We start from the raw sequence: 23,730 nt of genomic DNA, 5'->3' as shown, positions 1-23,730 counted from the left end.
AACCATTTTAATCAGAAATTGGATTACCATAAAAATATAATTCCTTTAGTGATACAATGCAGCTTTGAAAAAAAATAAATAAAATGGCACCTACTCATAGCACAGTCTACCTCCCTTAAAGCAGAACTCCACCCCTAGCTGTGAACCAACCTAGCCCCATATTTTTTTTTTTCCCAGTCCATTTTTTTTAGCAATTTTTCCTGAAATCTACTAGCCAGTCTGATTTACAGATCCTTCATTGGTGATAGATTTGGGAGGATATGAGAAGGGACTGGCATTTTTCCTGGTTTGAGCAGTTTAATGTAATGACATTAAGCACCACTCAGTCCTGGAGTACTGTGGACCCCAGGCTTCATAGTAACACATTCTCAGGGGGTGTCAATGACCAGCTGGGCTCACAGGAAACTGGTTGAATGATACCAACTGCTGCTAAGCCCTAAAGAGGGCTGCCAGTAAGACAGGTTAAAGTAGATCTAAAGCCACCCCTTCCCTTTTTAAATACAGTAGAAGTCTAAACTGCTGGGTTTTTGTTAACATATTTGTCTTAATTGGAGAGATTTTCCTTTACTTCCTGACCTGTAGACGGAACAGAAAGCAAGGAGGATAGCTTCCTAAAGTGACAGATGTCATGGAAACAAGCATCTCTAATTGGCATATTACCACTATTCCTGTACAAGTGACAACTGAACATTTTGGATTTACCTTCACTTTCATCAAGAAATGTAAAAATATTAAAATGAGTTTCACTTTAATGGCCCTAGTATTTTCATGCTGGTGCTCACATACTACACCTAACTTCACATTTGTTAAACCACAACTGTTGGTATTGCTATTTTCTAAATGGCCCTAAATTTGTACTTGGAAAAAAAATCAGATCAAGGTCTTCCAAGTACTGCCATTCTTTCTGACCCCTCTACTGCCTTACCTACACACAAGAGAGCACAACAGGTTAACTATTCAACAGCAGGTTGGCAATAACAAAAATAGTTACTTTTGCCAACTACCGATTTTTGAATATCCACTCCAATCACAAAAAGGACCACAACATATATTGAACAAATATTTAGTTCACAAGGGACTAAGCCCCCGTTCACACTGGGGCGACCTGTCAGGCAACCTGGTCGCCTGACAGGTCGCCTGCCATAGAGAAGCTGTGGACCCGTTCTAATAGGAGCGACACAAGTCGCTCAGACTTAGAAAAAGGGTCTGGAGCTTCTTTGGGGCGACCCGGAGCGACCTGCATAGACTTCAATGTTATGAAGTCCGTGCCGGCCGCTCCGAGGTCGCGGTGCGAGCAGCGCGCCGCGACCTATGAGGTCGCCCCGGCAAGTCGGATCGCCCCAGTGTGAACGGGGCCTCAAAGTACAACTAAACCCTCGATTATTTTTTTACCAGTCCTTAGATGTGGTGGCTTCATTGGTTATCAATTTTTAGGTTAAGAATATTTTTAGCAAGTAAAAAAATGGCAGCTGATCTTGCCAGAAATGCAGTGTTCTTGTAGCTTTCTGTGACCTAACCAGAAAGGACAAACAAGCTTACTACCTTTTTTTTTAATGCGAGAATGCAGTTTCCAATGAAAATAGCCAGTAGAACAATTCAAACTTGCCAGCATACAGTTTGTCGGTATGGTTTGGGAACCAGGTATCAGTGCTGCATTGAAGGATGGCCAGTAAACAGATGGATGAGGGTCGGTTTAACTAGCAGATGATGGAAAGAGGGGAGGCCCTAGCTATTAAATATATTTTACGTGGGGGGCGAGATATCAATTAGAGGGGCATTGGTTAACAGTCTGCTTTGAAACCATTGGGTATATTGAAGACATTGCACTATCGATTGTTGGGTATCGGTAAGCAAGGTTTGAATGAAAGACTCCTAGATATTTAAAAGTTTTTGGACCCGTGACTTCTTATGTTTGGAAAGTCTTCACCCATGCCATGTAAAAAACATAAGAGTTTAATCTGGGTAGAGCCAATTACGTAAAATGTTTTTTCATGCTACAAAGGATATGACAATTAGGAGTGGTTTACATTCTCTTGGCATTTTAACACCTGGAATGTCGATTAGGCCAAAAGCCTAGTACACACGAGCTGAGTGTCGGCCGATATTCCGCCCGTGTATACTGCAGCCGATCTGACAGAAGCCAGCATCTGTCGATGGGGCATGACAGAAAAAGGTCTGCAGATTCAGCATCCACTCAGCAGTCCCCCTATCGAACACAATAGCACAGCAGGGGAGATTGCTATACTAACCTTGCATAGTTAGTACAGCGGCTTCTCCAGACCTGTCAGTTTTTTTTTTTTTTTTCCGCTCAGCCCTGTTGGGCTGAATGAAAATAAAACGAGTAGTGTGTACAAGGCTAAAGAGTGCCCATTCAGTGCTTAGAAGTAGTTTGTGTGGTAGCATAATGCTCAACTGTGTTCCAATATCGTTTAGGACACCCCCAGAAGGAATGGAACAAGTCTGCCTCTAATTGGCCACATTTCAGGCAACAAGAAGAGGTGGTTAGCCCATAAGTTATGACCAATGTGGAGATCTAGAAGAATTATGGAAAAACCAAAGCATCATCTTGTAGTAACACTGAAGCTTTGATTTTTACTCAAGATAAACAATGATTTTAAGTGCGTCAACTTGAAGTTGGGGGGAAATTCTAGGTTAATTTGGTAACACCACCCATAGCGGAAATAAAAGAGGCTGCCGGAAAAATTGTACAAGGTGGAGATAGCTTCTTTTTTTACTTTGGTTTGGATAGCCTAAAAGTGTGTCCAATGAATTTACCAGTCCTTTAGAGAAAATGTCTCCACTATTTGAAGAGCAGGCCTTTTCTGGCACTTTTTGTTTATAATTTTTTTCCAATTTTATTTATTTAGAACAAAAGCAAAGGATACGTACCAGGACAATTGTCACACAACTCAAAAAGAAGTTTGCAAGTTTTAACATTGGATCCATCACTAAACGCAGCCATATACATTTAATCAAACCAAAGGAAAGGAAGAAACTCAAACTGAGTTATACTGGTGCATCAAATAGACAGAACTTTCCAGTGCGTTTTTATCAAGTTAAGCAAGGAAACAGGGACAGCAAAGAAGAGAGGAGTAAGAGAGATAGATAGGTAGAAGGTAGATGAGGGGGGGGGAAGAAAAAAAAAAAAAAAAAGAAGGAGGGGGGGGGGGGGAGGAGAGAGAAGGGGGTAGATGGATGTTTGTACTTCAGTGTTTGTTTTTTGTTTTTTTAGCAGAGACCCTACGGAATAAAATGGCAATCGTTGCATACGTCACATGGAATTTGCGCAGTGGTTTTTCAAACACAATTTTTGGAAAAAATATACACTTTTTGTAAAGTATGAAAGATGATGTTACGGCGAGTAAATAGATACCCAACATGTCACACTTTAAATGCGCACCCTTCTGGAATGGCGTCAAACTGCAGTACTTAATTTCCATAGGCGATGCTTGGAATTTTTTTTACAGGTTTCCTGTTTAGAGCTACAGAGGTGGTCCTCTTGCAAACCACAAAGTATATATACACGTATTGCAGTCGGCAAGTAGTTAATAGTTGAAACAATGTAGAATTTCACTTTTAGGAAGAGGAATGGGTTAGTAGATGTGTATGAGTAAGGGCAAATGATTAATATATCATTTACTTCCTGGAATCCATCTCAGGCATTGGCTGAGCTAAGCACCCTCACTCCCCTCAAGACTCCTGGGATGTATGACATTTGCCGAGGCATGGAATCCAGGAAGTTACTGAAGAAATATAAAAAAAAAGTGTAAAACAAGTAAATATGATATACTTTCCTATCTATTTACTAATGCTAGCAGCATAGGGATTAGAAATAGTCCCATGTTGATTGAGAGAGTGAAGTTCCACTTTAATGAAAGACATACTGGGAAGGGAGGATTCTGGGTGGGAAATGTATAGGAGCAGGTCGTTCTGAAAAGCAGAGACTTTAATAGTTTTATGGCCTATGGTTATACCTTGGAAAGTAGTTGTCACTAGATCCCTTCCTTCACCTAGAATCCCAAAGTTAAAAAGAATGGGAGAAGGGGCATCCTTGCCTGGTGCCTCGAGACATGGATATTGGAGAAGAAAGTTGGTTATTGATGATTAGCTTGCAGGTGTAGGAATTATGATAAATATATTGCATGAAAGAAGAAAAGATGCATTCAAAAGCCCAAGTAGAAAGAATGCGATTCAGGAGACCAGGCAGTTTTTGTCAAAGGCCTTCTGTGCATTAAGGCCGTATTGAGTAACTATGTGGGTTGGTATTAATCAAGATATTCAGGATTTTTCCCCAGGGTTAAAATTAAAGTTGTGAATGTCTCAAACTCTGGATAGGGCGCAAAACTGAGTTAACCTCCCTGGCAGTATTCCCGAGTGTGACTCGGGTTTAACTAAACTCCTGCTTTTAACTTATATTGTTAGACAGGTTTATTTTAGTTAGCAGACTGGTGCGTAAGTATTTCAAACTAGGGACCGGCTGTTTTTCAAACACCTTCATTTATCCCATCTTGCTTTTCAATTGACTATTCACAGGGATGGAGACACTGATCAGTGCTCGCCAGTTCTCACATAAAGTCCCAAATTGCCCATTTCTTGTATCTTACTAGGGATGGAGACGTTTGCTTTACAGGCAGGTGTCTCACTCAAAGTCCCCATTTGCCTATAACATCTTTACTAAAAGGGATGGGGGTGTGTGTCTCCCAGCTGATCACATTTAGTTTGCATCCCATGGTTTTTTATACAGCCATGCGTTTTTCATTGCCAGTCATGGATTGGAGCAGGTGGGGGAGGATTGGGCGGTCTCCAATCCCATCTGTTTCCCATCCATCTATTAGCAAGCATGTACTTCCCTTTGTGAAGACACTTGGACACTCAGGTTGAGTAGTGTTATTTAGTGTTAGGTTCTGCAAGAAACGCAGGATGCCTTGTCGTTGGCCTTGCAGCTTACGCATGCATTTGCAAATGTGTTAACTAAACTCCTGCTTTTAACTTATATTGTTAGACAGGTTTATTTTGGTTTGTTAGCAGACTGGTGGGTAAGTATTTCAAACTAGGGACCGGCTGTTTTTCACACACCTTCATTTATCCCATCTTGCTTTTCAATGAACTTTCAGTACCAAAACCGGTTAATCAGAATTGTCGATGTTGTTACTTTCCGTACCGGATGACAAATTTTCCCAAGAATCGCTATAGCTCAGTTCAAGTAACTCCATTTTGCTGTCATCGTTTTCCAGTACATCTAAAAGCGATTTTGCACAAAAAAAACGCTTTTTGGATGCCATGGTCAGTCAAAATTTTCCAGGCACAAAGCATTAGAAAAGCACAGGCAGGGCACTGGAAAAGTCACCAGGTGAAATGGCATGATACAGTGTAATCTGTTAGGATCACAGCTTTGTATCATGTCATCGCAGGGGAAGGGGAGTTTTTTAAAATGTAAAACAGATTTCTATGCAAAACAAATGTACCACTTTTAGCACAGAAATCCTGATATAATCAGGCCGCCAGGGAGGTTAAAAAGATCCATGAGTACTGGAGATACAGTCAGGTCCATAAATATTGGGACATCAACACAATTATAATCTTTTTGGCTCTAAACACCATCACAATGGATTTGAAATGAAACAAACAATTCCTACACCTTTCACCTGATTTGGATGTAAATACCCTCAAATTAAAGCAGAAAGTCTGCAGTTAAAGCACATCTTGTTTATTTCATTTCAAATCCATTGTAGTGGTGTATAGAGCCAAAAAGATTAGAATTGTGTCGATGTCCAAATATTTATGGACCTGACTGTTTTCAACAGATAGGAGCTTGTAAAAATCAGCAGGATAATCATTCGGCCCAAGGGTTTTATGCTTAGCTGAGCATTTGATGACCTGTTGGATTTCCAGAGCTGTCTTTGGGGAGTTAAGTTGCTCAGGTTGATCAGAGGTAAGTTTAGGTAACCCAACCTAGTCTATCAGTTATCAGAGTAGGAGTGGTTAAGAGGTTTGCACGGTGTAAAAAAGGGTTTCGTAACAAAGCGGAGCTCCACCTAAAAGGGGAACAGGGGAACCTCTGCCTGTTAAACCCCCCCACATTTGCCACTTTTCTATTCGAGGGGGGGGGGGAGCGGTTACCTGCATACCTCTACTGGGTGAGATCGCCAATTGGTGACCTACATTTTTGCCCCCACTGCCTTCTGGAACACACATTGGTCCCAGAAGATGGGGGGACCATTCAATCAGGTTACCATTCAGGTAAATCTAAAGAACATTGTACAGAAAATAAGAAAATTGTATAATGTATGGCCAGCCTAAGATGCAACAGAGAGGCTCAAAAGTCTAGTACTCCTATGGAGTCTTGGTTCCAGTGGGATGGATCAAGGTGGAATACTTTAATCAGCAGCCTTTATGAAAGTCAATGTGGGATGTATCACAGGGAAAGATGTGAGTGGGGATGGGTGAATAGATGAAATCTCAGATTGTGGTGCAGCAGAGCTCCTCAAATCTGGGAATCCTCAACATGTAGAAAACAAAAGTGGTCACAGCGTAAACACAAATACGAGCATATATCATTAAAGCATAAAAGCACACTCCCATATGGGTAAACGAAGGTCTGCAAAACTGAAAATAGTGAAGAGCAGCGCAGCCAGCCAGCCCACACAGCTATCATGTATGGACTCCAGGACCGCCAGACTTTAGAGCTGCACGATTAATCGTATGAAAATCGCGATCTCGATTCACCCCCCCCCCCCCCTGACGATCTAAACCTGAGATATGCTCGATTCTTTGCATAGCTGCATAGCAGAGAGAACAGCTGTGGAAAAAAAAAAGCCTCCCGGCAAACGCCCATCAGCATTAAGGCTACATTCACACCTGAGCGTAGCGTTTTCGCGCGTTTTTAACCGCGATTTTACCGCGATTTACAGGCGTTTTTACAGGCGTTTTTTGTGCAGGCGTTTTTAGATTGAATAGAAACCAATGGAAAACGCCTGTAATCTGCCCAAAAAGAAGCTCATGTACTTTTTTGAGTGTTGGGCGTTTTGCTTACAGCGTCAAAACGCTCAGATGTGAACAGGGGCCATTGAAATGAATAGGATTTGTCTTGTTGGGCGTTTTGAGAGCTGATCCTAGAGCAGAAAAACTCCCCAAAAACGCCCCAAAACGCCTAGATGTGAACGGAGCCTAAAGTATCCCAGTAACTATAAACAAAAATGATTACATTGTATCTTTTCCTTCCCTCTGCCAGGGAGAAAGGAAGTTTAACCTCTTAAAGACTGGACCTTTCTCTGACACTTGTTGCTTGCAAGTTAAAATCAGTTTTTTTTTGCTAGAAAAGTACTTAGAACCCCCAAACATTTTATATATTTTTTTAGCAGAGACCCTACAGAATAAAATGGCGATTGTTGCAATATTTTATGTCACACTGTATTTGCGCAGCAGTCTTTCAAACGCAATTAATAGACTTTAATGAATAAAAAAAAAAAAAATGTAACAGTAAAGTTATCCCAATTTTTTTTTGTTACACAGAGAATCGTGATCTTTATTCCAAGCTAAAAAATCGTGATTCTCATTTTGGCCAGAATCGTGCAGCTCTAGGGGGTAGGCAGTGTCTGCAGGCATACTGGATCAAAGCGGCAAACATCGAGGGTGAAAAGGGGGCATATGTACAATACGTTTGAGGCCCCACCTTTTTAGTATTAAGGTACTTGAAAAAGGAGACTGGGCCTCTGAAACATATTGTACATGACCCGTTTTCACCCTCGATAGTAGACACTTTGATCCAGTAAGCCTGCAGATGCCTAACCCCTCTGGCAGTCCTTGAGTCCGTGCATGACAGTTGTTTAGGCTAGCCGGCAGTGCTAATCAGAATCTTCAGTTTTGCAGCCCTTCACTTACCCATTTGTAAGTGGGCTTTTAATAAATTATATTTCTCTTACGTCCTCCGACAGTCGCCGCCATCTTCATATTCGTCACAATGGGGTATTAGACTTTGCTCCGTAGGAGTAGCTAGGCAACAGAATATGTTAATATTAAAGCTTTTAACATATCCCACCCCCAGGGGGTGGTCCCCTCAGTCAATACCCTCCTACTTCCTGTATCCATACCTCAGTTTCAATGTCTAGCTTGTCAGGAGTAGCTGGATGTCTCTATGCTGGGGAATTTTGTCTCAGCCTTTCTCTTCTTTTTTTGATTTTTGTTTGAGTTTTTTCTCTCTTTACTTAGCTGTTATTTTTGTCAGCATTAGTTAGTTCTTCTGATGAAGATGATTCGTGCGGGCTGGGTCTAGGGCTGATTCCCCCTGGTCGCAGGTTGTGGGTCAGTGGCTTCCCAGCCTGCCTTCGAGCGTTCAGTCAGGTAATGCTCCTGGCACAATGAACGACCCATCCCTGTTCGCTGCAGGGATGCTATGGTGAGGTGGCTACCTCACTGGACGCTGTGCGGTTTCTCAACCCCCGTTTTTTCTGCGTCCTGGATGCGACTCTCCCTGTCACATGTGCAGTGGCTTGTTCACCTGTGCGGGTTCCCCACGCCATCTAGGAGGTAAGTGTATCTGTGTGGGGACCTGTCTGTTTGGGGGGTGTCAGTCTGGGACTGTGTAACCCTGCCTCTGTTCACACTGTTAAGCTCCCTATCTCTCTGGCTGCATTATGTGGGCTGCAAGGAGGGGGGCTGTGCTGCACTGTGTCAGACTGTGGATATGTGACAGGCTGTGTGCTGTGGGGCATGATGTATCGTGTTTGGGCACATTACAGCGGCCGCTGCGGCGGTCCGCCATGTTTTACTGTACTGTAGTGTTTTTTTCTGCGGTCCTCACTGTGGTGGAGGAGCGGCATTTTCTGCGCCAAACGGCGCCATTTTGGCATCGCTCACTCCGGCCGCATGTTAACACTGCAGGCGGCCATTTTCTTGTAGCCTTCCATAGGCTTTAATAGAGCGCCCTGAGTTACATCACTTCCTTTTCCCTGGGTGCACCGATCGAGGCAGCAGCAACAGCAGTGGTCTCTCAAGGTTTTTTATCCTCTCTATTCCTATATCCTTGCCTGAGTTGAGCTTTTATCCCTGTGGGGGTCTATTTGTGCTACTGTGTGTGTGCGGTGGGCTGCGCTCGCCGCGCTTGTTAAAGGGGCAGTTAACCCTTTATTCTCCAGCATATTTGGGTGCAATGGATTCTCAGGAAAGCAAATTTCCTGCCACTTTGGTGGGAGGCCAAGGGACTGCTGTTTCCCCCCCAGGGGGGGATTTGGCTGAGGTTGTGGCTAACCTTGCTGCTCAGGTGCAAATGCTTGTGGCTGCTCAATCCACAAAACGGCCCAGAGTTTCAATTTCCTCTGATTCAGAGGGTGATGGTGATGGGGCTGCTATGGCTGGGGTCTCCTTATCGGGGTCCCGTTCCTCCCTGGATCTTGTGGGGTCCAAGTTGGAGGCTGAGGTTGAAGGGGTTGATAATTCTCCCCCTGGCTCGCCTGAAGAGCTTGCACTCATGGATGAATTGGTTGCTTCTATCAAACAAACACTGCGTTTGCAGGATGAAACATGTCCTCCTGCTGCTCTGGCAGCTTATGGGACGCAGAAAAGACGCAAGACATCGCAGGTCTTTCCCTGTACTGATGATTTTCAGCGCGCTGTTAAGGAACAATGGCGCAATTTACGCAAGCCTTTTGCTGTACCAAGTAGGTTCAAGCTGCGTTATCCTTTCACTCCCGTTACTGATGAGCGGTGGTGTGTACCGCCTCCGGTGGATCACGCGGTAGTGGTTTTGAATAAGTCCACTGCGATTCCTGCAGAGGATACCCCGGTGTTCCGGGATGCCATGGACAGGAGGCTGGAGTCTCTTGCCCGTCATACTTATTCTATTACGGGTTCAATGTTAAAAGCTCTATTTGCTTCTCTTATGGCAGCCCAGGCTGTCGCGAGTTGGACGCAGATGCTTAGGCACGTCCTGGTGGCTGATTCGGCCTCACCGGCGACGTTGGATATGGTGGATCAAATCCATCAGGGTGTCATGTATTTGTGTGATGCGGACTTGGATATAGTACCGTTGGCTGCACGTGTACACAGCGTAGCGGTATTGTCTCGCCGCCTGGTTTGAAGTGTTGGTCTGTGGACCAATCTTTGCGCAAGACCTTAGCCAATCTGCCCTATGATGGATCTCGCCTTTTTGGAGAATCCTTGGATACACTGATAAAGGGGATCACGGGTGGTAAGAGCACGCTCTTGCCCCAATCCCACAAGGCTAAGGCGGCTCCTGGTAAGAAACATGCTTCCTTTCGGCCCTCTCAGGGGTCCTTTCGTGCCTTTCGGTCGCACTATAAGGGCAAGCCGTTCAAAGGTCAAGGCTCCCAAAAGAAGCTGTGGTCAGGTAAGCAGAAGTCCGGCCAGTCCGGACCCGCTGCCCATAATGCGGCCTGAAGGGGCGCCCTCACCCGGTTATGGGGTGGGGGGGGACGCTTGCCCGGTTTTCTTCGACCCTGGCTGGCCCGTGTTCGGGACAGGTGGGTTCAGGAAATCGGTCTGGCTACAAGATAGAGTTTCTCTCTCGGCCGGAGAGCAGATTTTTCCCCTCAAATCTTCAACTGTCTCCGGAGCGTTTGCGGGATCTGCACCTGGCGGTGCGGGACCTGAGGGCTCAGGGAGTAGTGGTTCCGGTGCCTCATCGGGACAGATTTCGGGGGTTCTATTCCAATCTGTTCACCGTGCCCAGGAAGGAGGGCAAGGTTCGTCCAATTCTGGACTTTAAGGCTCTGAACCGCTTTGGGCGGGTTCGCAATTTCCGCATGGAATCCCTGCGGTCGGTGGTGGCTGCCCTGGTTCCGGGGGAATTCATGGCTTCCATCGACTTGAAGGATGCGTACCTTCACATCCCGATTTTCGGGGGTCACCAGAGGTACCTCCGATTCGCCATTGCGGAGGATCAGTACCAATTCGTGGCGTTACCTTTTGGTCTCGCTTCGGCTCCACGGGTTTTCACCAAGGTGCTTGCACCGGTTCTGGCTTTGTTGAGAGCCCAGGGCATCTCTGTCCTGGGGTATCTGGACGATATTCTGGTTCGGTCTGCGACCAGCCAGGTTTTGGAGAAGGACCTGTCCATCACGATGCAAACTCTACAGGAGTTTGGTTGGACGATAAATTTTCCAAAGTCGACGCTGTGCCCGTCGGTTCGTCTTCCCTACTTGGGAATGATCCTGGACTCGGTCCAGGCGAAGGTCTTCCTACCGGACGACAAACTCAGGACTCTTCAGGAAGAAGTCAGGTCCCTCAGGGACGTTCCATGCTCGTCACTTCGGACGTGCATGAGATGTCTGGGATTGATGGTCTCGGCTTTCGAGGCGATTCCCTTCGCCCAGTTTCACACGTGGGGTCTCCAAGCGGAGATCCTGTCCAGGTGGGACGGGCGACCGCAATCTCTGGATCTCCAGATTTCGTTGAGCCATCGCACCAGAAGGGATCTTCTGTGGTGGCTCCAGTCCCCGACGGTGTCAGGGGGCAAGTCTTTTCGTCCTCTTTCATGGACGGTGATCACCACGGATGCCAGACTGTCGGGCTGGGGTGGTGTTCTGGGCGTTCTGTCCGCCCAGGGAACTTGGTCGGAGGAGGAATCCTCCCTTCCGATCAACATTCTGGAATTGCGTGCGATATATCTCTGCCTTCGACGTTGGACGGACAGGCTGCAGGGCTGTCCGGTTCGGGTGCAGACGGACAATGCCACGGCGGTGGCCTACATCAACCACCAAGGGGGCACCAGGAGTGCCCGAGCGGCTCGGGAAGTGGCCGACATTCTGTCTTGGGCCGAGACACACGTCCCGGCGATATCGGCGGTTCACATTCGGGGGGTGGAGAACTGGCAGGCGGATTATCTGAGCCGCCAGACCCTGGACCAGGGGGGAATGGTCCCTCCACCCGGATGTCTTCCAGATGTGCGCGAAGTGGGGTCTTCCGGAGGTAGACCTGTTCGCGTCTCGTCTGAACAACAAGGTGAAAAGGTTCGTGGCAAGGACGCGCAATCCTCGGGCAGACGCGTTGGTAGCATCAGTACCGACTGATGTATGCGTTTCCACCGATTCAATTGCTGTCCAGGTTCCTTCGCAGGTTACACTCGGAACAGAACGCAGTGATTCTTGTGGCACCGGACTGGCCTCGCCGGTCCTGGTACGCAGACCTCGTGAATCTGGCGGTCGACGCCCCGTGGCGTCTGCTTCTTCGAGAAGATCTCCTGTCTCAAGGGCCGATATTCCATCCTGCTTTACAGTCGCTGGCTTTGACGGCCTGGCTGTTGAGACCGAGGTCCTGAAGGATAGGGGGTCTCTCTCCTGAGGTCATTCACACTTTGATCAACGCGAGGAAATCTTCCTCGGGGAAGGTCTATTACCGTACTTGGAAGGCCTATTTTGCCTGGTGTGAGTCCAGGGGGTTTTCACCTCGCACATACTCGGTATCTAGAGTGTTGTCCTTCCTTCAAACGGGTGTCGACCAGCGTTTGGCGCTGGCTACGGTCAAGGGTCAGGTGTCTGCGCTGGCCATTCTTTTTCAACGTCCTATGGCTTCTAACTCCTTGGTTAGCACTTTTGTTCAAGGGGTGCGACATCTGGTCCCTCCTAGGAGGGAACCTCTGCCTCCTTGGGACTTGAATCTCGTTCTGTCCGTATTACAACATGCTCCTTTTGAACAGATCAGGGAGATCTCGTTGTCTATGTTGTCCAAGAAGGTCGCCTTTTTGGTGGCGATCACTTCGGCTCGCAGAGTGTCGGAGCTGGCGGCTTTGTCCTGCAAGTCTCCGTATCTGGTCATTCACTTGGATAAGGTGGTCTTGCGACCTAACCCTTCCTTTCTTCCGAAGAGAGTTTCGGAATTTCACCTCAATGAGGACATTGTCTTGCCTTCGCTTTGCGCGAAGCCTAAACATCCGAAGGAGGTGAGGTTGCACTCTTTGGATGTTGTTCGGGCGATTAGGGTTTACCTTAAGTCGACTGAGTCTTTTTGGATGTTGATCGGCAGATGCTTCTTTGTTTGTCCTTCCGGAAGGTCCTCGGAAGGGCATGGCGGCGTTGGCTTCTACCATCGCCAAATGGATCAGACAGACCATTGAGCAGGCATATGCTTTGAAGGGAAAAGTTCCTCCTATGCCTGTGAAGGCGCACTCTACCAGATCTCTGAGTACGTCTTGGGCCTGTCGTCATGGGGCTTCTGTGGCCCAGGTGTGTAAGGCGGCGACTTGGTCAACCGTGCACACTTTCACAAAATTCTACAGAGTGGATGTTCAGGCATCGGCAGATGCTTCCTTTGGCCGGAAGGTTCTTAGTGCGGCAGTTCCTTAGGGTCCCTTGTTTTGGACCCTTGGCTGTTTGGGATATGTTTTTTATCCCTAGGTTATTTGTTTTTCCTGGGTTGTTGCTCCTGTTGAGCAAATTTTTTTCATGTTGCCCAGCTGGTTTCCTTCCTTTAATAAGGTTCCTTTCTCTGATGTGGAGACTGCGTTGCCTTTAGGCGCGGCTGCGTTTCCCACCCCTCATGTTTGCACTGCTTTGGGACGTCCCCATTGTGATGAATATGAAGATGGCGGCGACTGTCGGAGGACGTAAGAGAGAACTGAATTTTTGTAAAATCTTACCTGTAAAATTCCTTTCTTTGAGTCCTCCGACAGTCGCCGCCCCCGCCCCTCTTTTGGTTGTATACACTACTGCTATTCCACTGAAACTGAGGTATGGATACAGGAAGTAGGAGGGTATTGACTGAGGGGACCACCCCCTGGGGGTGGGATATGTTAAAAGCTTTAATATTAACATTCTGTTGCCTAGCTACTCCTACGGAGCAAAGTCTAATACCCCATTGTGACGAATATGAAGATGGCGGCGACTGTCGGAGGACTCAGAGAAGGAGGAATTTTACAGGTAAGATTTTACAAAAATTCCGTTATTCTCGTATTGATGTGTGTGCTGTGGCCACTTTTGTTTGCTAAAAGGAGTGGCAATGCTGCTAAAAACAGAAAACTGCAACGACCACATCTAAGGACAGGAACGCTGCAATAAATGGATTTTTGTAAGAACTTACCGTAAAATCCTTTTCTCTTAAGATCATTGACAGACGTAGTCTTCTTGATTCTCAAGAGCTGGGTTATGTTGTCTCCGCAGGAGTAGGACTAGGCAGAATGACAAAACGTTCTGGCTCCACCCTAGGGGCAGTCCCTGAGGGTATATCCTCCCTCTCTCTGCTACAGGGAATCAGTTCTGTTTAAAGCAGTACAGAGAATTTAACCCAACCCAACTCAATGATAGAGGGGCGGGTACTACGTCTGTCAATGAGCTTAAGAGAAAAGGATTTTACGGTAAGTTCTTACAAAAATCCATTTTTCTCTATCGCTCATTGACAGACGTAGTCTTCTTGATTCTCAAGAGCTGGGACATCCAGAAGCAGTGCCACAAAATGAGGGGTGGGATTGACAGAATCAAATCCAATCTAGAAGGCCCAACCGGAGCCAACCAGAAGTATCAAAGGACTCATCGAGTAAACAGATGAGACCTACCCCACAAATCCTCGAGGTAGACCAACAGTCTCCTCAAACAGTGGCCTGCAGGAACCTTGCAGCCAGAAGAGGCATCTGACGATGCCATCACATAAACCTTATACAATATTGTAAAGGTATGAACCGACTACTAAACAGTCGCCTTGAAAACCTGAACCACTGACGCCTGATGGCGGAAGGTCCAGGAAACTCTAAGCGCCCGAGTAGAATGCGCCTTAACAGGGAACGGGGGATCCCGACCCTTAGATAAAATAAGCCTATACCACCGTCTGTCTGATCCATCTAAAGATGGTCGCAGCAGAACAGGCAACCCCTTCTTAGGGCCATCCGTGATCACAAACAGTGAATCCGTCTTACAAATTGAATCCGTAGTATTCAAGTATATCCTGATCGCCCGAACTACATCCAAGGAATGCCATGCAAATTCTCGAGGATGATTGGGCTAAGGACATAGGAAGGACAATACACTGTCCTTAATCAATGAAACTTTGAAACCACCTTAGAAGGAAGGATGGATTCGGATGAAGAACAACCTTATCCCTATGAACCACCAGATCTGGGGAACAACAGGATAATGCAGCCAGTTCTGACACCCTGCGTGCAGAAGTGATAGCCACCAAGAAGACCACCTTCTGGGATAAAGTAAGCAAGGGAATCTCCCTGATATTTTCAAAGGGAGGTGTCTGAAGAACCGACAGCACCAAATTAAGATCCCAGGATGGTAACGGCGCGTGCACTGGCAGAGCCAGGTGTCGCACCCCCTGGATGAAATTCCGCACCAAGGAATGAGTGGACAAAACTTCTGAAAGAAGATAGCAAAATGCTGAAACCAGACCCTTGATAACACTCAAGGCCAGCTTCTGCTCAACTCCCTGTTGCAGAAAGCCAATATTCGGACTACCGAATAAAGATGTAGATGGAACCCAAGGGATTCACATCACACAATATAAGACTTCCATGTACGATGATAATCTTTCTGGAAGTCGCTTTCCTTGTTTTAACTAGAGTAGGAATAACTGAAGCTGACAATCCCTTGTCCTTCAGCACCTGGGTCTCAATAACCAGGCCGTTAAAAACCAGCGATCGTAAAGCAGGATGGAAGATCGGTCCCTGAGACAGTAGATCCTCCCTGAGAGGGAGTCTCCACGGGACGTCCGCCATCAGTCTGACCAAGTCGGCGTAACAAGCACGACGAGGCCAATCCGGAGCTGCCAGGATTACTGGAATTCCTTCCTCCTCTATCCTGCGAAGAAGTCTTGGCAGTAACCCAAGAGGAGGGAAGGCATACATTAGCTGGTATTGCCCCCACGGGGCGAATAATTCAGGACACCTTTGCCAGAAAACACAAAAAAAAAAAAACTTTTCGGAGTTTCCCTACCAGAAGAAAAAACTCTTGTCCTGACTGTGTCTAGAATTAGACCCAGATATTCGAGCCTCTGGGTGGGAACCAGAAATGACTTTTGCTGGTTCACCAGCCACCCGAATTCCTGTAAAGAAATCATAGTAATTTCTATGTTTTGTAGCAAGGTCTGAGGAGACTCTGCATGAAGCAGAAGATCGTCTAGGTAACCTAGAATCGATATACCTCTTTGGCGCAGAAGTGCCAACCTTGGGGCCAACACCTTTGTGAAGACCCGCGGAGCCGTGGCGAGACCGAAAGGTAACGCCACAAACTGATAGTGGTTCTCCTCTACGGAAAAGCGTAGAAAACGCTGATGTCCTGCGAAAATGGGAATGTGAAGATAGGCGTCCTTGATGTCTATGGACGCTAGGACATCCCCTGGATGCAGGAAGGCTGCTACCGTGCGAATGGACTCCATTCTGAATCTTCTTATGTTGACGAAAGAATTGAGTGCTCTTAAGTCCAGAATTGGACGCACTTTGCCCTCTTTCCTGGGTATTGTAAACAGGTTTGAATAAAAACCCTTGAAACCGTTCTGTCCAAGGAACGTGGACTACTACTCCTTGTTGTAGTAAATCTGTGACTGCTCTCCGCAGATCTTCTAAACGATCTGAGGATAGTCGGATATTGGAAGGGAAGAATCGCGCCGGTGGGAGAGATCGAAACTCGATCTTGTACCCTGACCTTATGACTTCGCAGACCCATTTGTCCGGGATTCTGGAAAGCCATGGATCCGGGACCCGGCGAAGACGTCCCCCCACCCCAGTTATGGGTGGGGGCGCACATTCAGGCTTTGGACGGTTTATCTTCAGGCCAATTCTCCACCCCCGGAATGAACACCGCAGAGATTGCTGGAACAAATCGTTCCGCCCAGCGAAGAATGCAAGCCACTTCTTTGGCCGCTCGGACACTCTTGGTGCCCCCTAGTGATTGACATAAGCCACGGCCGTGGCGTTTGTCCGACTGGATCCGAACCGGGCTGCCCTGGAGCTGCTCGGTCCAGTGAATCAGACAAAGTCTGATCGCTCTCAGTTCCAATACATTTATCGGTAACCTGGATTCTTCCGGGGACCAAAATCCCTGGACAGATAACTGACCGAGAATTCCTCCCCATCCGGATAGACTGGCATCCGTGGTCACTGTCGTCCAATATATTGGCAGAAATGACTTTCCCTGGCTGAGCATCGGAGACCGAAGCCACCAGACCAGAGACTCTCTGGTCTGTTTGCTCAATCGGATCTGATTGTCCAGGGATTCCGGATTCCGATTCCATCTGAGAGGAATCTCTTGCTGAAGAATTCGGGTATGGGACTGGGCAAATGGGACTGCTTCGAAGGAAGCCACCATCAACCCCAGACCCCTCATGCAAGTCCGAAGGGAAGACCAGCTGTTGGTGGACTGCTGATTGAATCTTTCGGACCTCTTTTTTTTTTTTTTTTTTTTTAATTTTTTTTTTTTTTTATGTGTCTCCCCCTAGCGCAATAGCGCCCCTCAGAGTACCTGCTTCTCGATCCCACAGAGAGAGAGAGAGAGGGACCCCCAAGGCTCACCAACCGATGCAGTGAAGTTTCCAAACTGCAGTCAGCGTCTGTCTTTACAGACTGGAAGGAGCTGTTGCTTTTTCCCGGGTAGAAGGACGTGGCTCCGCCCCCTGTGTACGCCTTCCGGCGTTTCCCAGCTCTCCACGAGGTAGCTGGGCTCACAAAACATGGCCGCCCCCATAGAAGAGACATAAGACTCCAAAAACATGGCGGCCGGGGTAACCTGAGGACATACATGCATTCGGTCTACGGCAAAATGGCGGCGGACCGCCGATATCGTCTTCCCAGCACATCCACCTGCACTCTGCTAAGAGGTGATATATGGATCTGCAGAGATACACTGCACATAAGGTAGGATTATACCTCCTATGTCTGCTGTAATGTTACAGTCTGCTGGGTAGAGTGTTAGCTCTTGAACCAAGTCCACTTCCCACAAACACATGCTGTATTACAAGGGGGACTTGTAAGTATCAGATATATACTGACCATATGTGGAGGGGCCCATAATATATACTGCCTCAAAATGAGGAAAAAAGGGAACGTTTACTCACCATACCGAACCGACAGGCACCCTCTCTTCACAATACCCTCTCCACCGGGGTGGGGGTTTGTGGACGCCTCGACTCTCTGGTACCTGGCGTCCAAGCGAGACTTTTAACTCGCAAAGTAAGTCCCTTCACTGGGACTCCGTCGCGGCCGACTCAGCGCACTGGTCTGCACGCGCTCTTAGGCAGAAACCGGGGTGACCACTGGATCTCAACATCCAGCCCGTCGCCCGGCCCCGCATACTTACTTGAATATGTCGCGGCCGACCAAGCACAATGCCATGGTCTGCGCGCGCTCGTAGGCCGGCTGGGGTGACCACAAGTGTCGCCCAGTCCGGCATTTTTGCTTGAAGATCTCACAGGAAAAAACACTGGAGAAAACTACCTAAAAAATGTATTTTTCTTAAAGAAAAAAAGTCTTGCCAGGACCAAAAGATCCCAGCAAGGAACTTAGGTCCTTACTCCTGACTAGACAGAAAAAAACTGATTCCCTGTAGCAGAGAGGGAGGATATACCCTCAGGGACTGCCCCTAGGGTGGAGCCAGAACGTTTTGTCATTCTGCCTAGTCCTACTCCTGCGGAGACAACATAACCCAGCTCTTGAGAATCAAGAAGACTACGTCTGTCAATGAGCGATAGAGAAATATGAAATTTTGTTTTTGGGTTTATATACGCTTAAAAAGGCACATTATAGTAAGCCTAAATTTGTCTTTCGGTTTTAAGAATTGCAAGCTGTTCACACAGCCTAGTTGCCTAAGAGATTTGTTTACCATCTTTACAAAATAAAACATACCCTTGGTCAACAGTGTTCTGGAACACCTAATCCTGAGATTCTGCAGACTGAAAATTCCCAGTTACATCAGTCTCACTCTGCAGTCAAATTATATGCACTTGGGATCATACAGAAATAAAATTATACAAAGCCTTACCTTGCAAGTTACAGGAAGCTTTACATGTAGAGATATGTATATCTTAGGGATGGAAGATGCAGAGAACAAACTGAAGGTGTGAAGTCTGCATTTCTACACACATGAACTTTTAAAGGAACTTTTAAAAGTGCTGCTCAATCTGGCTTCAGGATATCGTGGGAATTTTATATAACGTTTTGAGAGAATGTTACAGGTCTTTAGAATGAAAAATCTAAAAGCAAAAGTAAATTTAACGTCCAATTCAACACAGGTTATTTGATTTATTTCCAAACCGAAGCTGCAAAAAAATAAAAAGAACTTGTTGCAATGGGTTAGAAAATTGGATTTTTGACTTACCGTAAAATCCATATCTCTGATGTTCACTGACGGGACACAGCTTCTGGTATTCTTAACCATTGGGCTATAGTGCCCCCTACAGGAGTAGGACACTAGGCAGAAAAAAATTCTGGCTACACCCATGGACAGTCCAAGGGGGGTATACTCCCTGTCTCTGCTATAGCCAAACAGTTTGGTTACAAGCAGTGTCAGGAGAATTATAACTCCACAGAGGGGTGGGTGATGTGTCCGTCAATGAACTTTAGAGAATGGATTTAATGGCAAGTCAAAAATCCCATTTACTGTTTTGGACACAGCTTCTAGCATTGGCACTAAGCGGCCTAGTAGAGTGCGCCTGGTCAGGGAAAGAGGGAACCTGACCCCTAATAGAATAGGCCCGAACTACTGTCTCTCTGAGCAGTCTAAAAATGGTTGCAGAGGGAGTGGACAACCCTTTACGAGGCCATCCATGAGCACAAAGAGTCCGAATTCCTGAAAGACTCCTTAGCTGCCAGGTACACCCTAATTGCCCGGACCTCATCCAAATCATGCAATGCAATTTCCTACAGATGTTTAGGCCTAGGACACAGGGAACGCAACACAATGTCTATATTCAAAAGAAAATCAGAGACCACTTTAGGAAGGAATGACGGACAGGAGTAAAGCCCCACCTTATTCCTGTGAATCACCAGATAGGATGGACAGGATAACGCCACCAGGACCGACATCCTGTGCGCAGAGGTGACAGCCACCAAAAAGGCAACTGTTTGGGATAGCGTAAGCAGGGGAATCTCCCAAAGAATCTCAAAGGAAGACTTCTGGAGAACCCAAAGTACCAAATTGAGGTTCCAAGGCAGCAAAGGAGACCACACCGGAGAGACCAAGAACCAAACACCCTGAAGAGAGGTACGTGCCAGAGATGTAGCCAAGGGTCGTTGGAAGAAAAACCACCAAAGCCAATAGTGGCCCTTGATAGTCTTCAAGGCCAACTTCTGTTCAACCCCCCCATTGAAGGAAGGTGAAGATCCGAGCCAGCGAAAAAGAGCAGATAGGAACCCCAAGGGATGCACACCACGCAATATACGTCTTCCGTGTACGATGGCAGATCATAGAAGTAGTAGATTTCCAAGCTTTTTTTTAACAGCGCAAGAATCACTGATTCAGACAATTCACTATCCTTCAGCACCTGGCTTTCAACAGTCAAGCCGTCAAAGCCAGCGACTAAGGGCTCTTTCACACACTCCGTCCGTTGGACGGAGTCCGTTTTTCTCAGTGGGGGATCGAGCCGCCGATCCCCCGCTGAGCAGCAGGAGGACAGCTGTGTCTCCGCGCTGTGTGCGGAGACACAGCTGACAGTTCCCCATCCATCTCTATGGGGGAAATCGGATGTCAGCGGACCGTCAGTCCGTTCTCACCCGATCCCATCCGATCCGCTGGACGGATGGAATATAGGCACATATACCCACATACAAGTCCGGAAGGACGACCATATGCTGGTCAGCAGGAGACGAACTGCAACCTGGAGTGTCTGAAGTTCGTCCGGAGGAAGAAATACTCTGGCTAAGGCCAAGTCCAGAGTCAGCCCCAGATAGTGTAGTTTCATAGTAGGGACCAAGGCTGACTTCCGAAGATTCAGAATCCAGCCGAAATCCTTCAGAGTTCGTATGGTGATCTCCAGGTTTTCAGCCAGAGCAGCCGAAGACCCTGCTCACAGAAGGAGGTTGTACAAATAGCCCAGGACCATGATGCCCAGCTGGCATAACAATGCCAGTACTGAGGCCGACACTGTAGTGAAGACCCGGGGAGTGGAGGCAAGACCAAATGGTAATGCCCCAAACTGATAATGTTCCTCTCCCAGCAGGGGGAAGCGTTGGTGACCGACACATATTAGAATGTGAAGGTAGCCATGTTTGATGTCTATGGAGGCAAGAAAATCCCCCTGATGCAGGGAAGCCACCACTGTGCGAATGGACTCCATCCTGAATTTCTGAACCCGCACAAAGCGCATTAAGGTTCAGGATTGGACGCACTTTGCTCTCCTTTCTGGGAAATGTAAAAAGGTTGCGTAAATGCCCCTGAAAAATGTTCCGCAATCAGAACCGGGACAATCACCCCTTGAAGCAAAGATCTAGCACCGCCCCAAAGAGGCACTGTAAACAGCCTGGGGACAGTTGCATGTTGGAAGGAAAGAACCTTTCCAGGGGGGGAGCATGAAACACAATCTTTTATCCGGATCGTATGACTTCGTGGACCCACTTGTCCGGGAACCAGCGAAGACTTCCCCCCCACCCCCAGATACAGATGAGGGCGCACCTTCATGCTGAAGGAACCTCGTCTTTGGGTCTGAAGAAGCCGCTATCCACTTGTGAAACCAAGTTTGCTTGGATCCAACAGTAAAAGGAGAGCCCATGTCTGCAATGAGGGTCTTGTACTCAGTAGCCAGCGGAAGAAAGGTACTCTTCCCCAGAGAGACCCTTAATGATGTCATCCAGGGTAGCTCCAAACAGGCGATCTGCTTGAAAAAGAAGAACAGCCAAGGCTTTTTTTTTTTTGTAGAAGTCTGGTCCGCAGACCAGCATGTTAGCCAAGGACAATTGCAGAAACAGAGCCGAGCCACTAGGAGAGCTGCATTCAAAGATGCAGCACAGAAACTGCAGCCCCTGGACAGGTGAGAGCTGATCTCCCTCCGGGTCATGGCGCAAATGTTTAGCCCACTCAGTCAAAGTTGGCAACACCAGGGAAATGGTGAGCAACGACCTCAATGCCGAGCCAGCCAGGGTGAACATATGGTGGGCCAGAGCCTCTGCCTTTTTTATCAGTCAGGTCCTTAAAGGCCAGAGACTCGTCAAGCGGAATCATGGCTGCTTTGCTTAACCTGGAAAGCTGAGGGTCCACCACCGGTGGAACAGACCACTTTTTGAAAAAGGACTCTTCAAAGGGGTAATGCCTAGCAAACCGCTTAGGGACCCCAAGTGGGCGCTTCGTTCGTCCTAACTTTTGCAACAATTCTGTCAAAATAGGCGGGGTGCTGCTCTGGGTGGTTTGTGAGTGCCAAGGGAACCTGTGCCCTTGTCACAGTTGTGTCTCCCATTTTTAGAGGCTCATGCACAAATACAATCAGTGGGTCCACCAGCGCCTTTTCCTGCACGATTGCAGACATGGAGGAATCATCCTCACTATTTGAGTATTCAGAGCACCTGGTTGCCGACCCATCAGGGTTACCCACGATCCAAGGCGGCCAAATCAGATTCAGGGGAAGGCCGAGGGCGCTTTTTGGTAACCCATCGCAAGAAAATCCCCTCCCACCCAGGACACAAGGGACTCCAGGACTGCCGTCAGTGCATGGATGGATGGTCGGGACCCGGAGGGCCCTGCAGCCTCAGAGGGGGATCAGGTGGGGAGATGTGCTCCAAAGACTCCATTAGCCACCAGTTGGACCCACAGAATAAGTGTAAAAACACTGCTAAGGGAAATCCCCACCACGCTGGCAGCACCAATCAAACCTGTGCCAGGACGGAGGAGAACCTGGGGCACCTTCCCATGGAGGGCCCCACGTCCACCCCAAAACGCTCAAGGGGAAGAGGGGGGGGCAGCTACTCACCATACCAGGAACCAGATCGATATGGCCAAAGCAGGGTCGGATCCAACTCCGCGAGACGTTTACTCCCAGGGCCAGCCCCCGCCCAGTAGGGCTATGTCAAGGCCAACCTAGCGCAGTGCTGAGGTCTGCATGTGCTCACTGGCCAGACAGGGGCGACCACTGGATCTAGATTATGCAGTTTGGCAGTCGATTATAGATCCCACAGGAAAAACCCAGGAGGAAAAAACTTTCCATCTAAAAAAAATGCTGCCAGGACCAAAGATCCCAGCAACGAACTAGGTCCTTACTCCTGACCAGGCAGAAAAAAAAAAACTGAGTGGCTATAGCAGAGAGCGGGAGTATAACCCCTGGGACTGCCCATGGGTGTAGCCAATTTTTTTCTGCCTAGTGTCCTACTTCTGTAGGGAGCAGTATAACCAAATGGTTAAGAATACCAGAAGCTGTGTCCGTCAATGAACAAACGAGAAAAAGCACAGATCAGCAGTTTTCAATGTAGAGATCATAGCGCTGAGAGAATATGGTGCTGCACTGTTAGGATCAAGGCTGATTCTTCACTTGATAAACTAAAGAATGCTCTAGGCAAGCGATCATTTAGATTTGGATATAAAATAAGATTAAAAAAAAAAAGTGGACTTAATAGTACCAGACCTGCCTAGTTCCCCTTCATTAACTACTTAAACCCCTCCCCTAGCCTGCTCTCCGCAGCATAGGGACAAAAGAAAATTAGTAGATTAGGACTGGCAATGCTACAAACAGCAGCCACCCCAACCTATAACTAGCCTTTGCAGCAAGGAGCACATGGAAGGGCAATACACTGTATACCTTCAGCTGCCATTGTGTCCTTGCTGGGTGGGAGGAGGAGGAGTGGGCATACCTGCTCTTTATCTATTCATT

The 23,730-nt window shown here is 47.4% G+C and overlaps 1 protein-coding gene across 4 annotated transcripts in view; it reads right to left on the bottom strand.

The window, feature by feature from the left end:
• The window catches only part of ATAD2B (ATPase family AAA domain containing 2B), a 346,270-nt gene that overhangs the window by 73,859 nt on the left and 248,681 nt on the right, over window positions 1–23,730 (bottom strand). The window lies entirely within an intron of this gene.

This window comes from Pelophylax lessonae (genome assembly GCF_965119305.1).
Source record: "Pelophylax lessonae genome assembly, chromosome: 3".
NCBI lineage: Eukaryota > Metazoa > Chordata > Amphibia > Anura > Ranidae > Pelophylax > Pelophylax lessonae.
This window is presented reverse-complemented; position numbering and strand designations above follow the sequence as displayed.